Raw genomic sequence first — 15,672 nt, 5'->3', positions numbered from 1 at the left:
GCAGTTTTGCTTTTTAGATAATATTTTTTAGTAATTTCGTAACCGTGAAAATGACAAGCACAAAAGAGTTTTCTTTGGAAGTTGAGGAAAACTGTGGGGAAATTTGTTCACATAAGTTATTCGATGTGGAAAGTGATAATGAATCGGAGAACTGTGATGAGGAAAGTGATATTTTTAATTATGATAGTGAATTGTCTGCACCTCAAAGAAAAAAAGAGCGAAAAATATATATATATACATAGACATAAATTTGATCAGGTTCCAATTCCCAAAGGTGAACGATTTACAAAATATAGTATTCTGAAGAAATACTAGACGCGTAAATAAATAACTTTGTAAAATTTTATCAAAAATAGTGTTGATATAATAAAACTGCAACGCTTTAAAACAATACGTACATGTTTATTTAATTTTCTTAAAAAATGCCGGGAACCGAGAAAGATAGAAAAAACAAATCGTCCGATAAGGGGATATTGCTTGCTGTCATTAATTCGGTTCCTTTATGATTTTTTTTTTTAACGATAGGTTGACTATTTTGCAGCAAGACTTTCCAGATATGTTTATCCATCTTATAAGTACGTACAGTACATTTTTCATTCAGAAATGTTAAAAATTATTGGAGTTGTAACTTCTTGTTTAATGGCTCTTCTAAAAAAAGATGTTTGATTGGTTTCTACGATTCCAGCTGATTCTCTGATCGGAAACAGAAGGTGAGGAAGTATTTTCATTAAAAAGGATATACTTAAAGTAGAAACTGGAGAGAAGTCAAAAACTCGATAAATAAAAAAAAATATCGAAACTTTAAATTCTGAATTTACATTCTATAGCTTTATTTTGCGTTTAGCGTGTTAAAAAAAATAGTAAAACTCAATATTTCTAAGAATCTCTAATCCCAGCGATAAAAGCACATCTACCGAAGCTTCTCTCCAAATATGAATGAAATCGTTCAAATGGATCTTGAGATACCCATCGATAGATCTTTGCGAAAAACTCGTTTAGAGCTCTCTTGCCAATTTCGCACGTATCATAAATGCACATACGTACATCGAAACCTCTATACGTCGACGTTTCCACGAATTAAAGCGTATTCGTGATTTTGCAGGTTCATTTTCAAAGACGTACGATCGAAGAAAATGAAACGCGAAGGAAATCGGTTCTTTTGAAATTCTAGACCGGGATAACCGTTCGAGTGTTAAAATGCATGCTGGTCTTCTCCTCCGTCGTGCGATTAAAGTAGCCGCGCGCGTTCGCCGAAGGATAATCCGCGTGCATTTGACCGGGTCGATGAAGATCCGTAGAAGGCGATCGCGCATTTAAATTGGTCGAGGTCTCTCGGTTACGCTCGAGTAGTAACACACTTCCCTAGCTCGGATATGCAGTTGTAAACTGTTCTACGCCCACGGGCATCGACCAGAGTTCCCGTGGCTCGCGCGTACACACCTATACAACCCTTTCTATCCTTTCGCCGTTCGAGCCATCGTGCCGAGTTCAGGTTCACACAACACGTGCCTTCCCTTATCGCTAACGCCCGCACGGGGTGGTGTCGGTGAATATATCGGGGACCATTTTTCACGGTCGATGGGCGAACTGAATTTATATGCGTGCACTCGGCCCTTGTGTACGCGTACCCGCTTTTTAGACAACAATTAGGCACCGTCGTTTATAAATACGTAGACGCTTTCACTTTCGCGGAGAACGTGCGTTTCTCTCGAAGAGTGCGCGTTATTTGCGCAACAATTGTTTCATCGTTTCCAAAACGCATCGCAGCCATAATTTCGTGGGAAAAATACCCGGCAGCTTCTCGCAAAGAATGAAACGTAGATCGATGTGTTCGATGGGAATTGATGGGAAATAATCGAAATATTTACACTACGGTGGACCGTTTAATAGAAACGTAAATATGCTCGCGAATTGGGCGCGAAATTCTGGACAGAAGCTTTCGGAAAATACGTTTCGAACGCTTCGTTGGAATTGCAGCTGACTTTCTCGGGCGAAGAGATCACGAAACATCGATGGCGAAAGGATAACGTCTTTCGGGACGATTGTAACGTTAATACTTGAAATTTCTTTCGGTGACATGCAATTCGAATAGAAATACTTCGTAGGTGTATTGAAAGTGCATACTTTGTACAATACATTTGTCAATTTTCGTGAAATTTATAAACTTCTGCTTTTAATGCTCAGAATTTAATGAAATTGAAACTACAGGAATGCAGTCAGTGTTGCACGATTGAATTTGTTAAAACAATTGATTTATTTAGGGAGGAATTTGTTTTGTACAATATATTTGTCAATTTTCATAAAATTGATAAGCTTCTTCGTTTTTAACGATTAGAATTTAATTAAATTGAAACTAGAGAAATGTCGCTAGTGTTGCACGATTGGATTTGTTAAAACAATTGATTCGTTTAGGGAGGAATTTGTTTTGTACAATATATTTGTCAATTTTCATAAAATTGATAAGCTTCTTCGTTTTTAATGCTCAGAATTTAATTAAATTGAAACTACAGGAATGTAGCTAGCGTTGCACAATTGGATTTCTTAAAACAATTGATTCGTTTAGGGAGGAATTTATTTTGTACAATATATTTGTCAATTTTGATAAAATTGATAAACTTCTGCTTTTAATGGTCAGAATTTAATTAAATTGAAACTACAGGAATGCAGTCAGTGTTGCACGATTGGATTTCTTAAAACAATTGATTCGTTTAGGAAGGAATTTGTATTGTACAATATATTTGTCAATTTTCATAAAATTGATAAACTTCTTCGTTTTTAATGGTCAGAATTTAATTAAATTGAAACTACAGGAATGTAGTTAGCATTGCACGATTGGATTTCTTAAAACAATTGATTCGTTTAGGGAGGAATTTATTTTGTACAATATATTTGTCAATTTTCATAAAATTGATAAACTTCTTCGTTTTTAACGATTAGAATTTAATTAAATTGAAACTAGAGAAATGTCGCTAGTGTTGCACGATTGGATTTGTTAAAACAATTGATTCGTTTAGGGAGGAATTTATTTTGTACAATATATTTGTCAATTTTCATAAAATTGATAAACTTCTGCTTTTAATGGTCAGAATTTAATTAAATTGAAACTACAGGAATGCAGTCAGCGTTGCACGATTGTCTTTGTTAAAACATTGATTTGTTTAGAAAAGGCAGGTTTTTTTAAGAAAAAAGTTAAATTGTGTCAAGAAGAAATAGACGAGTGCACTGTTACAACCATTTTGAGAAAAACACGTTTAAAATTCAAAAGGTAACATTTTTTTAAAACTGCAGAAACTTGAAATCGAAACGGTAGTATTTCGTTTCAAAGGACGCGTTTTATGCCCGGAAATCTGAGATTCGAGTCACGAAAGCATCAAACATCTCATAAATATGCTTCCAGATCTCTTCCGTGAACGAAGGAGGACCGATTCTACGCGTCAAAGTAAATCGAAATTTCGAATAAAATTTTCTTACACTGAGCTTCGTTTTCGAGAAAATGGTCATTGAAGATAGATAGCCTAAACGCGCGCTTCTCTAATAAATCTTAACTTCGCTCATCTCTCTATACTTCCTTATCGTATTTACGGGCAAAGCGTACAGAGCTAATAGTAGGATAATGATAATTTTGCTTATAAATTACGCTTCTAAAGATCACGTGCTAATGTAACAGACATCTATAGTAAGTTTGATCGTGCACGTGACCCAAGTAGATTTAAAATCGATTTTTTTTTTCAAAAATGAAACCGTGTACGAAGAAAATTTATTTACTATGTTTTTTATATGCAATTGCACGAAAAATTCGTCGCGTGACATTGAGAGTAAATTTTTTAAGCGTACGGTATAAAAATGAAATTATCGTTTATAGTTTACCACGTTGTTACACGATTCTTGGACTCTGATCGTCAAATTCGTTACTACTTTTTTGTTTAATATATATATATATTTTGCGTCACATCGGCTGCCCCAAGGTCGTTATTAGCAACGATGGTTTAACACTTTAAGCGAATTCACGCGCCTCCCCCTTTTCAGACTGTTATTAATTTTTTCTATTTCGGTTGTCTCCAATTGACGTCTATTTCGAGATACAAAGATTTTCTTTCAGTCGAGTATAATATGCATTCATCGTAACTCGAATGCTTCACTTTGGAAATTATGTTCGTACGCGACAAGTCTGGTTTACCCAATTCCGAATTTATTCAATATCATTCAACGTTGTTAAATTTCTCGAAAAAATTTCGTCCACTCTTGATAGAAAAAAACGTGGTAAAATGTGTCCATTCATCGTTCCACTATTCCAAAAATTTGTATTCCTAGTATTTTAAAAAATCGTTAGAAGATATTTCGTCGAACTGGCATAACTATTTATTCATAGAATTATCAAGTATTTAAATATTGCGATAAAGTAATCGATTATCAACAAAAATCTTTGCAACTCGTTGAATTTTCCATAGAGACCAATACGATCGAACGTGCTTTTAAAATTGACATTAAATCCTTCTATTGCTAAATTTGTACAAAATGTAGGTGAATCTGTCGCGAATAATTGGTAGCTCGAGATTGTTTTGAAAGTTGGCGGTGTCTCTGCAGGAAAGTTGAATAATTTTCCTCGAGTGTATCGCCTTGGGATTTCCGGAAATCAGACTACGACCAGGAATAGTTAAAACAACCCATGGACAAACTTAACTACGTGCGGTGTATACCTATCCACGAATCCCAGTTCATAATGCTGGTTAATAAATGATTTCCAAGGCCTTCGTGACCCTCGAATGTTTTAGTTAGCATCGCAATAACGATCAGCAGGAAAAATGGTTTCATTTTGTTCCTGGAGCTTTTATCTCTCGTACGTTTCCTTTCATCGACGAGCCAGCCTCTATTGTATTATCCGATGGTTATTGCCAAGCACGCACGAATAATTCGCAAGATTGAACCTTGTTAATAGAGCTGCGGATTCTCAATCTCACCGAAACTAGTTTCACGAATACAGTCAAGTCGGAACATCCTGATCTTAAAATACCTCTTACCCGTCCCAACGCTGCATAATCATTCTCGTACAAGATCGTTCGAAATGTTCCAGGAGTACGACAATTCAAACAAACGATCCCCGTCGAACTTTACCAATGTTTCTCGTTAATTTTGCCCATCTCCATATTTCCAATGACTACCGTGCGACTTTGCTCGAACTTGGTTCGCGGAGGCAACAATTTTTAATTACAGTAATTCCGTACGAGTCGCTCGATACTTCGAAACTTATCAAACTTTAACCAGAAACCTCTTAACCGGTTTTATCGTAAAATTGCTTTACACAAACACCATGGAACGTTACGTAAATGGATTTGATAACTTAGATTTTCGTCTCGTTCGACGAAACGAAAAAGGAAACGGAGAATAAGGTACGAAATATTCGCAGCCACGGTTTACATTTCATTCGGTAAAATTATTCGAACGTCTGCGAAATAATTCACGGATTTGAATCGCTACAAGGGCCAAAGAATCTACGTATATCGTCTGATATTATTTTATAATTAAAAGAAAGAAAAAAAATATATATAAAAACCTCTCTGTATTGATAAAGTTGTTAATACGGCACGCATCGTTGCGCGATTAAAGAAAATTGAATATGAGCTACCGTTTGAATAATTTAACGCCGTGTATCGAGCAACGCGAATTATCGTGTTGCACGAAACGTATAAAATCGGTGATGCTTTTCCTCGTTGAAAATTACTGACAAAGCTAGTCCTTCCTCGCCGGAGAATTCGCGTCAGGAATTAAACAGATTCCGTTTCGATGAAACATCGCCTGATAAGGCAAGCATCTGTCGACGTTAATTGGCAAAGCAAGAGGAATTTCAGATTAACCTTTTCAGCGAACAGAGAGCAGTAATTCAACGACGATACACTTTGTACCGTTCTTTTTCGACGTCTATGAATTAATGTCGCTGTAACGAAGCTAATGTTCCTTCGTTTCAGCGTCGTGACTGCGTCAGACGCGAAACTCGCGCCACATTTTTTACTCTTTCCACTTGTTACATAATACCGAGCAGCGATCGAAACATTTATTAGAAGATACGTACGATCTTCGAGAGTAATTCATTGCGATCCTTACTCGATGAACACTTCCGTTGATGCGCGATGGCGTGCAAACTTTCCTCTATAATTATTTTTTTTTTCACTTCCACTTTGACTCATTGTTAAGTGACCAAAGTGACAATCGGAGTAATTTACCTCGGTTTATAGTCTACTTATCGTCGGTAGTGTCTCGAACGAACACTCTCATTATTTCTTAACACTGGATTTACCGACCAGTCAAAATGACCGGTTACGATTGCTTTGAAAAAGAAATTTACTTGAAATTCCACAGCATTTTTCAAAAGCTGTTATAACTTTTTTCGTTCTATAGATGTAATCAATTTCGGAAGATTCTCCTGAGATACGTTTGAGGAACACCTTGATATACTGGAATCTATCGGTAGTTCTAGTGTTAATTGTTTTAAAACAACCTATATTCTACATCGTTCTGTAGATGATGACACAGCTCGTGCGTATAATCGGTTATTGTTATCGAAAACGAATTGGAATCGTTTATAATCTGTGTAGATACGTCGATATAGCTCAATTCGTATTGAAAAATTGTGATTTTGAAGTGAAAGCGAGGGAAGAATTAAAATTGTGAATCGAAGAGGAAAACTATGACGAATGGATAAAAAATATTGTGGATGCTTTAAAAATAGTAAATTCGGTTCCGTGGAAACATCGAGCTTCGTAAAGATCCTATTAGGGTTCGTTCTGTATCTGTTGACTGTTTTAACGTAATTATTGTAATAGTACAAGAAACCTAATAGAATCGTGAATAAGTAGCAGAATGGACGGTTAAGCCGGATAATATCGATCTCCATCGCTCGAGCTGTTCTAACCAAAGAAATTTCACTTCCCCTGTCAATTGCAACTTCGATTGAGACCGAGTACACGTTCATTCTCTCTTTGACCTCCGATTGCTTCACCGGGTGAAAGTATGCTAATAAGCTTGCCATAATTTTACAGTTGAAATTGATAGTCGTGGCCGGTGACTGATAATTATTACGCTTGTACCACCACGAGTATTACAAGATTTCTTTTCGCAAACGTAGACACTGTCGAATCGTTTGCTTAGGCAGCTATGGGGATGTAAAAACTCGAGGAATATCGGTGTCAATTTTAAACAATGCGTATTTCTTAATTAACAATAATGCTCGAGACCCGGTTCGTTGCAACGACTAACAGACTCGCGCTTACGTAACGCGCGCTTGCATAATTGTGCATTGTCGTTTAGCGAAATGAAAATCGGATAATTTATGTATGGAGGCCAACGTGCTCCTCAAGTCGGAGAAATTGAAATTCTAAACTATATTTTCTGGCGATAATGGAAAATGACTCACACGTTTGTCCAGAGACGACTCCACGTTCACTCGTCGAGATGGTATAGTCTTATTCTTTTCATCGATCTTAACCGATTTGCTGACAATCGAGCACCGTTGTTTTCGTAAACGAAGTTTATCGGTTTCGAGAGAAATACGCGACATTCGTAAATTTAAAATCTTACAAGAAGTCCCAATAGACAGTTGGGAATTTTTTCGAACATTTCCTGACGATTCCACGGCAAAAATAAGTAGACACATATTTGAGCTTTTTTGTTATTGCTCATTATTTATAAATACATTTGACATTTAATTTTTGTAATTTCGTTTTACAAGTACTTTCTTAAAAGCATTGGTACAGCTGCAACGGAGTTCGAATCTCGTGAGAGATAAAATTCTACTCCTCTACTTTTACTAATTTTTCCATTATTTTTATATATTATTTTATTCCTATATTATATTTTTCTCTCTATCTTTATTTATCTATTATTTACAATCCCTTGAATGGTATGTACCGTAAGAAACATTTGCGTTGCACTTTCGCCAACGCGACATTTGATAAATAATAATGCACATTTCGTTTTTCATATTTTTCGACTTTGACGGTTTCTTAGAAATACATTCCCCGATCCACTATCAATTACCAGCATCGATTTCGGAGGATATGAAAAATCAATTTTTTTTTTAATGTCAATTCAAAATATGTTTTCCGGAAACAACACGAAAAGCGAAATGTGCACGTAATGTCTCTCTTTGATAGGTAATTAGAATCACCTGTATAACTAGCTCGCGTAGGGTAATCCTCGGTTTTAAGGCAGGAAATCGGGTTCTCCGTTTGCCTTGAATTTGAGGTCGGGTCGAGAATTCATTTTCATAACCGCTGGAACTCGAACGAACCGTTCGAAAAGGACAGTGAATTGAACGCAACATCGAAAAAGAACAAGAACAGTATACCTTCGGGTTAAAAAAAAACTAACTACACCAACAGATGCACGATCATTGCACACTATGGGCAGCTTTCCTCGCGTATCAGATACGCTTAGGAAGGAATTTCTTACTCGACCATGCGTCCATGTGTAATAACGCGACCAATTTTGTTTTTTCCATTGACTGTACTAGGTTCAATAAGTTTTGTCGTTCGATAAAACTTATTGAACAGTATTGTTCAATGTAGTACTACAATGTAGTTCAATGTCGCTTGATGAAACTCATCGAACAGCACTGTTCAATGTAGTACTACAATGTAGTTCAATGTCGTTCGATAAAACTCATCGAACAGTACTGTTCAATGTAGTACTGGTATTAGTTTTCTTTTCTCCATCGACTATAATAGGTTGTTCAATAAGTTCTGTCGTTCGATAAAACTTATTGAACAGTACTGTTCAATGTAGTACTAGAATATAGTTCAATGTCGTTCGATAAAACTCATCGAACAGTACTGTTCAATGTAGTACTACAATGAGGTTCAATGTCGTTCGATAAAACTCATCGAACAATACTGTTCAATGTAGTACTAGAATATAGTTCAATGTCGTTCGATAAAACTCATTGAACAGTACTGTTACTAGTACTGGTACTAGTTTTGTTTTCTCCATCGACTATACTAGGTTGTTCAATAAGTTTTGTCATTCAATAAAACTTATTGAACAGTACTGGGTTGTTCTATAAGTTCTGTCGTTCGATAAAACTCATCGAACAGTACTGTTCAATGTAGTACTGGTACTAGTTTGATTTCCTCCATCGACTATACTAGGTTGTTCAATAAGTTCTGTCGTTCGATAAAACTCATCGAACAGTATTGTTCAATTTAGTATTACAATATAGTTCAATGTCGTTCGATAGAACTCATCGAACAGTACTGTTCAATGTAGTACTACAATGAGGTTCAATGTCGTTCGATAAAACTCATCGAACAGTACTGTTCAATGTAGTACTACAATGAGGTTCAATGTCATTCGATAAAACTCATCGTACAGTACTACGTTGAACAGTACTGTTCAATAAGTTTTGTCGTTCGATAAAACTTACTGAACAACCTATTACAATGGATGGTGCTCGCATTACAGAGACCAAAAAGCTACCAATTGGTAGAACGACATCAGTGACCAACGTCCTACCAATCGGAAGTCTTTTCCACGACTATACCTAGTTCTAATCAATTTGATGCCACCCCGCATACATGTATCGATAATTGTAAATTCGATTTCGCGTATCAGTGTTACCTTTTTTTATATATTTGTCGTACCACCATGAGTATATACCATCGGCGATGTTTTCCAAATGAAAATGAATCTGAACACGATCTTATTCGAATACACGCGTAATTGCGAAATTTTTAAGTATTTCATTTCACGCCGAATAAAAAATAATTCGGATAGGGTCATGTTTGGGCTCATTTTCATCGGGAAAACCTCTGCGATTCATCGAGAGCACTACCACAGACATATAACAAAAAATATAAATATTTGAAGTTTCATCTCGCACCGAACGAACAAAAACAATGATAAGAACGACTCTGCGCCTTGAAACCGAGGATTGGTAGAATAGTATTCAATTAATAGTTAAAAACAACATCGATGGGTCCTGTTCAATATTATAAAAGGAACGACAATTTTCAATGTGCTTTATACAATGAAACAATACTTATTTTCATGAATATTATTATTATTATTATTATACTATTACTATTATACTGAAAAGGACAGAAAATGTTTTAACGTTTACCATTAAACTCGTATAATCATTGTTAACATGTAACAAATATCGTTTAACATCGTGCGATACACGATCGGCGGATGTATTGCCATCTGGCGGAACCGTCCGGTTAGTAACCCACAACGCGTGCTACCAACCACGTTCTTATGTTCTATTGTTCGGTCTGTCTTGCGTGCGTCGTAATAGTATTAAAGTTTTAAACGGAACTTTGTGTCGTTAATTTATTATCTCGACGACACCTTCGCTATTTCCATCCCGACGAAATATATCCTTCGTTTCTAAAACTATCTCACGTTACGTTTAAGTATTTTCTCGTAGACTTTTTTTAAGGCCATCAGATGCTAGAAATTTCAATGCCAATATCCTCGAGTTTCTTTGCCAAATTGTATGAAAAAAAAAAAAAAAATGGCAGGAAGTTTTAATCGAGTAGAATTAATTTGTAAAATTACCCAATACCTTCTATTGGATTTAAAGCTTACAGTGTTCAGTGAAGTATTTTTAATTCTTCGTGCCAGGGTAATACTTTAGAGAATCTAACAACTTGTTTAGTACAGGATACAAAGAAAATAATATAGTATGTAGGTACTTTTAAAACAAAATAATAATACTGTAATTCAGACGATTAGTTACTATTCTACCATCTCTGAGGTAATACGCAAATTGCGATAAATTAATTTGTGTCGAACCAACGTAACAAATATACCAGAATCCGTGTAACCATCAGAATTTTTATTAAAATTGAAAAGCTACTCGTTGACAAATGAGACATAAAAAATATACAATTGGCGATCAGTTTGACAGAAAAGTAGTCACTTCTATAATTATAAAGGACGTAGGTACATAAAAATTAATAGCTTTTATTTTCGGTTTTTACATTGTTAATTACGTACAAGTAAATAATTACGTACACAAATGATAGTACGTTATATTAACAATGTAAAAACCAGAAATAAAAGCTATTAATTTTCGTGCATATACGTCCGTTACAATTATATTATTTATTTTTGTATGAAATTTTATATGTATAAGCATTATTCTGGATTATAGTCATTATCTCTGCTACTGATATTCATTGCTGACTCTTGAGATTTATCAGCGAGCGTTCTTATGAAATTTTTTTATCGTACGACGCGAAGTTACTGTACGCGATATTTAAATAATAAAGTATAAAAAGTGTACAATACCAACGACAAAGTATTCTATAAACTATTTCTTCAAATGCGACAGACGCTCGGACCGACATCGTGAGTCTCTCCCTCGAGCGTAGAGAAATTCGAAAATTCTCTTGAAAATCTGTCTTCCGCGCTATCTGTCTCGCGATTCGTGCAACGAATCGTGCGCGAGCGCGTTTCTTAATCGCGAGTTTATTTCGCGCAAAGAAAGAAAAAGAAGAAAAGAAGAGAGAAAAAAAAAAGTGGAGCGCGATAAAAATCGAGCCGCGGCCACTTAACCGGCATAAAAAGTGAAAGGTTAAAAGCAACGACCACGAGGAAGGTGGGGAGGGAGGGAGGGATGGAGGGAGGGGCCGTCATTAAACGCATTTCCTGCGAAATCGAGTTAGGTTAAATAGCGGCGAGCCTCTTCAATTTTGAAAGTGAATTCAACCGGCGAGTGAAAGCCACCGATGTCCCAGCAGTGAACGTGACACGCTGGCCAAATTCGGGCCTAAGCTGGAAGCGTTTCAGGGACGTGCGCGCGTGTGCGTGTACGTGTGCGTGTGCGTGTACTGTACGGAACTTGCTGGCTCGCACGCCTCGGCTCCGCCACGTTTCAGAAACCTTCGCCCGCGAACCTTCCTCCTCGATCTCCTTTCCCTTTCCTGTGGCCCTTTTATACATTCAGCCCGCGTAACCGTTTACATCCGAAAGCCCCGATAAGTCGGCTCGTGATTATGCAACGATCACGAAAAAATATCGTGGACAGGCACAGTCGACGCAGAGCTTCGCCCGAATTGGTTCTTGCGTAGATGAATTTATGCGAGCGATAGATCGCTTCTCGGAGGGGGGATTTTTTTTTTTTTTTTTTTTTTCGTTCTTTTAACAACCCCTACGATTCAAGTTTCGATAAGGCGTGGCGTAAGAAATAGCAAAGTCGGTTGCTATTCTTATTATAAATTTTCTTTTCCAAGACATTATGCGAAGATACTTAAACTTAACGTAACGTGTAATACTTGAACGTAACGTGTAATACTTGAACGTAACGTGTAATACTTGAACGTAACGTGTAATACTTGAGATAGTTGTAGAAATGAAGGATATATTTTGTCAGGATGGAAATAGCGAAGGTGTCGTCGAGATAATAAATTAACGACACAAAGTTCCGTTTAAAACTTTGATACTGTTTTTTTTTTAATATTTTCGAGAGAATGTATTCAAACGTACGAATGTGGACAAGATTCGTCTGTGGTTGGTTCGATTTCTTTATCACGAGTCTCACAGGATATTGTGAGCGAAGAGGTTAAAACTGTTCTATCACGAACCACGTTACATTTGTAGTATATTTAATTTCAAATACACTGTGTTTCTGCGTACGAATAAAATGTATTAAACAGATCACTTGGATATATTGAACAATGTGTCGAACATAGTGGGGCACGTATATGAACTTGGTTCCTCGTATGAACGGAAATGTTATATACAGAGGTGGGTAAATTATTAAAATGTAAAAAGAGGAAGAAAATAAGATCGACTCGGTTAGTTGCTTCTATGGTGTGTGTTCTTTGTTGTTGGACGCGCAGGTAAACATGTTATCGATTCTAAAGAGTACCCTCGTCGATATTATAAATAAGTAAAGATTAATTGTAGAAGAAAAATGAATATTAATGGTTAGAACAGGTAAGTTGTGCGTTATATGAATTAAATGGTGTATAAGAGATAATAATATACGCGTGGAATCTAATTCGAACGCAGGAGCTGACAAATATTTAGAAAGAAAAAGGAACATAATTGTTTTAACAGGTAGATATCGTAACTATTTGTTTTCTTTGTTCTGCTAAAGAATATGCTGATTTATAAAACGTAGGAAAGGATAAAAAATAGCTGATAGACTTGATAGAGAACAATACATATCTAAATATTTATGGATTAGAAATTCTATGTTTACTGTTTAATTTTTTCAAAAATTTGTTCAAGATATTAATTTTATTTTGATCAAGTAAATATTAGGTTCTTCGGAAAGTTATTTCGTTTCTTTTTTTTTGGTGAAAATAAAACACGATTTTTCTAGAGTGTATAAACATTTTATTAAATTATATATTCTTCATTTTGGAAAACGAAATGACTTTCAGAACAACAATATTAATTTTCCTTTTGGCTTAGATCTTGTTCGGTGTAATAATATGCACAAGTAGTTTACAACTAAGTAAGAAAAACAATTTGAATTGTAAGTCTTTGCACGTAATTGTTTTTCTACCATTTTACGGACACATTTGTTGCATCGTTTTTAGGTAGCTTTGAGCTTCAAATCGATATACGATAGACGGTTATTTTGCAACAATCTGACGCTATTGAATTGTTCACTATTAATGGGATATTCGCGTTTCTTTTGTTGGGTCAAAAAATCCATCTCTTTTTACATTTTCTATGTAATGTCGTATAAATAACACTTTATGTTTTTAGTTGTTTTGTGTTTTTTCTCAACCCTAAATCCTTTATGCAACCCTGGCATTGCTCGTTCGATTATACAACAAGATTTCATAAGTATTATGTTAGAAATTATACGAAAAACTTTTAACGCATTTTGTTACAAAACTGTTTTAGCACACGGCCTCCGTAATATCTGCAAAAGTAATCGATCAACCGACTCGAAATTTTAATTTTATAAAATAAAAATCATTTCGAATTATTCACTTGTGACAGTCAGAACGAGTATCAGACAAGTATCAGTCAGACAATGTAAATGTAAAGACGATTTATATTTCAACCTTAAAACTTATTAAATATTAATGCTTTCGCTGTATAAAAATACGTGCGTCTCCTTCGAAGATGTATAAATATACAAACAAAATTACCGACTTATTTTTGGTCCGAAAAGAACGAATACACACACACACACATACACACACACCGTAAATCTAACAGGAATTACCATTGAGACTGATATGAAAAATGTTATTTCCTTCGAGATACGGTGATTCCCCAAAAAGGGAGCCCGCATTAACATACAGAAATACGTATAAGAGCAATAATCTATGGGCTCTTATCGCCGCAGTCCAGGAGGCAGTTACGCTTCTACGTGTACTATAGTAACCATCGTTCCATGGATGGACGGCGCCCATAGAGATCGCGGAGCCCTTGAAGAAAGACGTTTAATTGAGAGTCAATGTAGCACGAGGAACACGCGTTGTCCCGTGGATGTAAATTAAGGGACTAAAAAGACACGGTGTCAGGGGACACGAACAACTCGAAACGATTTTACAAATGTAATAGATTGTTCAATAAGTTCTGTCGTTCGATAAAAATTGTCGAATAGTACGGTTCAATGTAGTACTGTGAAATAAGTTTTATCGAACAAACTTATTAAACAAGCTAGTACTGTTCAATAAGTTTTATCGAACAAATTTATTAAAGAAGCTAGTACTGTTCAATAAGTTTTATCGAAAAAATTTATTAAACAATCTAGTACTGTTCAATAAGTTTTATCGAATGAGAAAACTTATTGAACAAACTAGTATAGTCGATGGCGAAAACAAAACTAGTACCAGTACTACATTGAACAGTATTGTTCGATGAGTTTTATCGAACGACATTGAACCTCATTGTAGTACTACATTGAACAGTACTGTTCGATGAGTTTTATCGAACGATATTGAACTACATTGTAGTACTAAATTGAACAATACTGTTCAATGAGTTTTATCGAACGACAGAACTTATTGAACAATCCAGTACTGTTCAATAAGTTTTATCGACCAAACTTATTAAACAATCTAGTACTGTTCAATAAGTTTTATCGAATGAGAAAACTTATTGAACAACCTAGTATAGTCGAAGGAGAAAACAAAACTAGTACCAGTACTACATTGAACAGTATTGTTCGATGAGTTTTATCGAACGACATTGATCCTCATTGTAGTACTACATTGAACAGTACTGTTCGATGAGTTTTATCGAACGACATTGAACTACATTGTAGTACTAAATTGAACAATACTGTTCAATGAGTTTGATCGAACGACAGAACTTATTGAACAATCCAGTACTGTTCAATAAGTTTTATCGAACAAATTTATTAAACAATCTAATACTGTTCAATAAGTTATATCAAACGACAAACTTATTAAACAACCTAGTACTGTTCAATAAATTTTATCGAAGGACAAACTTATTAAACAAACTAGTACTGTTCAATAAGTTTTATCGAACAAACTTATTAAACAATCTAGTACTGTTTAATAAGTTTTATCGAACAAACTTATTAAACAACCTAATACTGTTCAATAAATTTTATCGAAGGACAAACTTATTAAACAAACTAGTACTGTTCAATAAGTTTTATCGAACAAACTTATTAAACAACCTAGTACTGTTCAATAAATTATATCAAACGACAAACTTACTAAACAACCCCAG

The 15,672-nt window shown here is 35.4% G+C and overlaps 1 protein-coding gene across 13 annotated transcripts in view; it reads right to left on the bottom strand.

Moving 5' to 3' along the window:
- The window catches only part of LOC143143954 (uncharacterized), a 313,357-nt gene that overhangs the window by 125,490 nt on the left and 172,195 nt on the right, over positions 1–15,672 (bottom strand). The window lies entirely within an intron of this gene.

This window comes from Ptiloglossa arizonensis, chromosome 3, assembly GCF_051014685.1.
Source record: "Ptiloglossa arizonensis isolate GNS036 chromosome 3, iyPtiAriz1_principal, whole genome shotgun sequence".
Taxonomy (NCBI): Eukaryota; Metazoa; Arthropoda; class Insecta; order Hymenoptera; family Colletidae; genus Ptiloglossa; species Ptiloglossa arizonensis.
The sequence above is the reverse complement of the archived record's forward strand: the minus strand, read 5'-3'. Positions and strand labels throughout refer to the sequence as shown.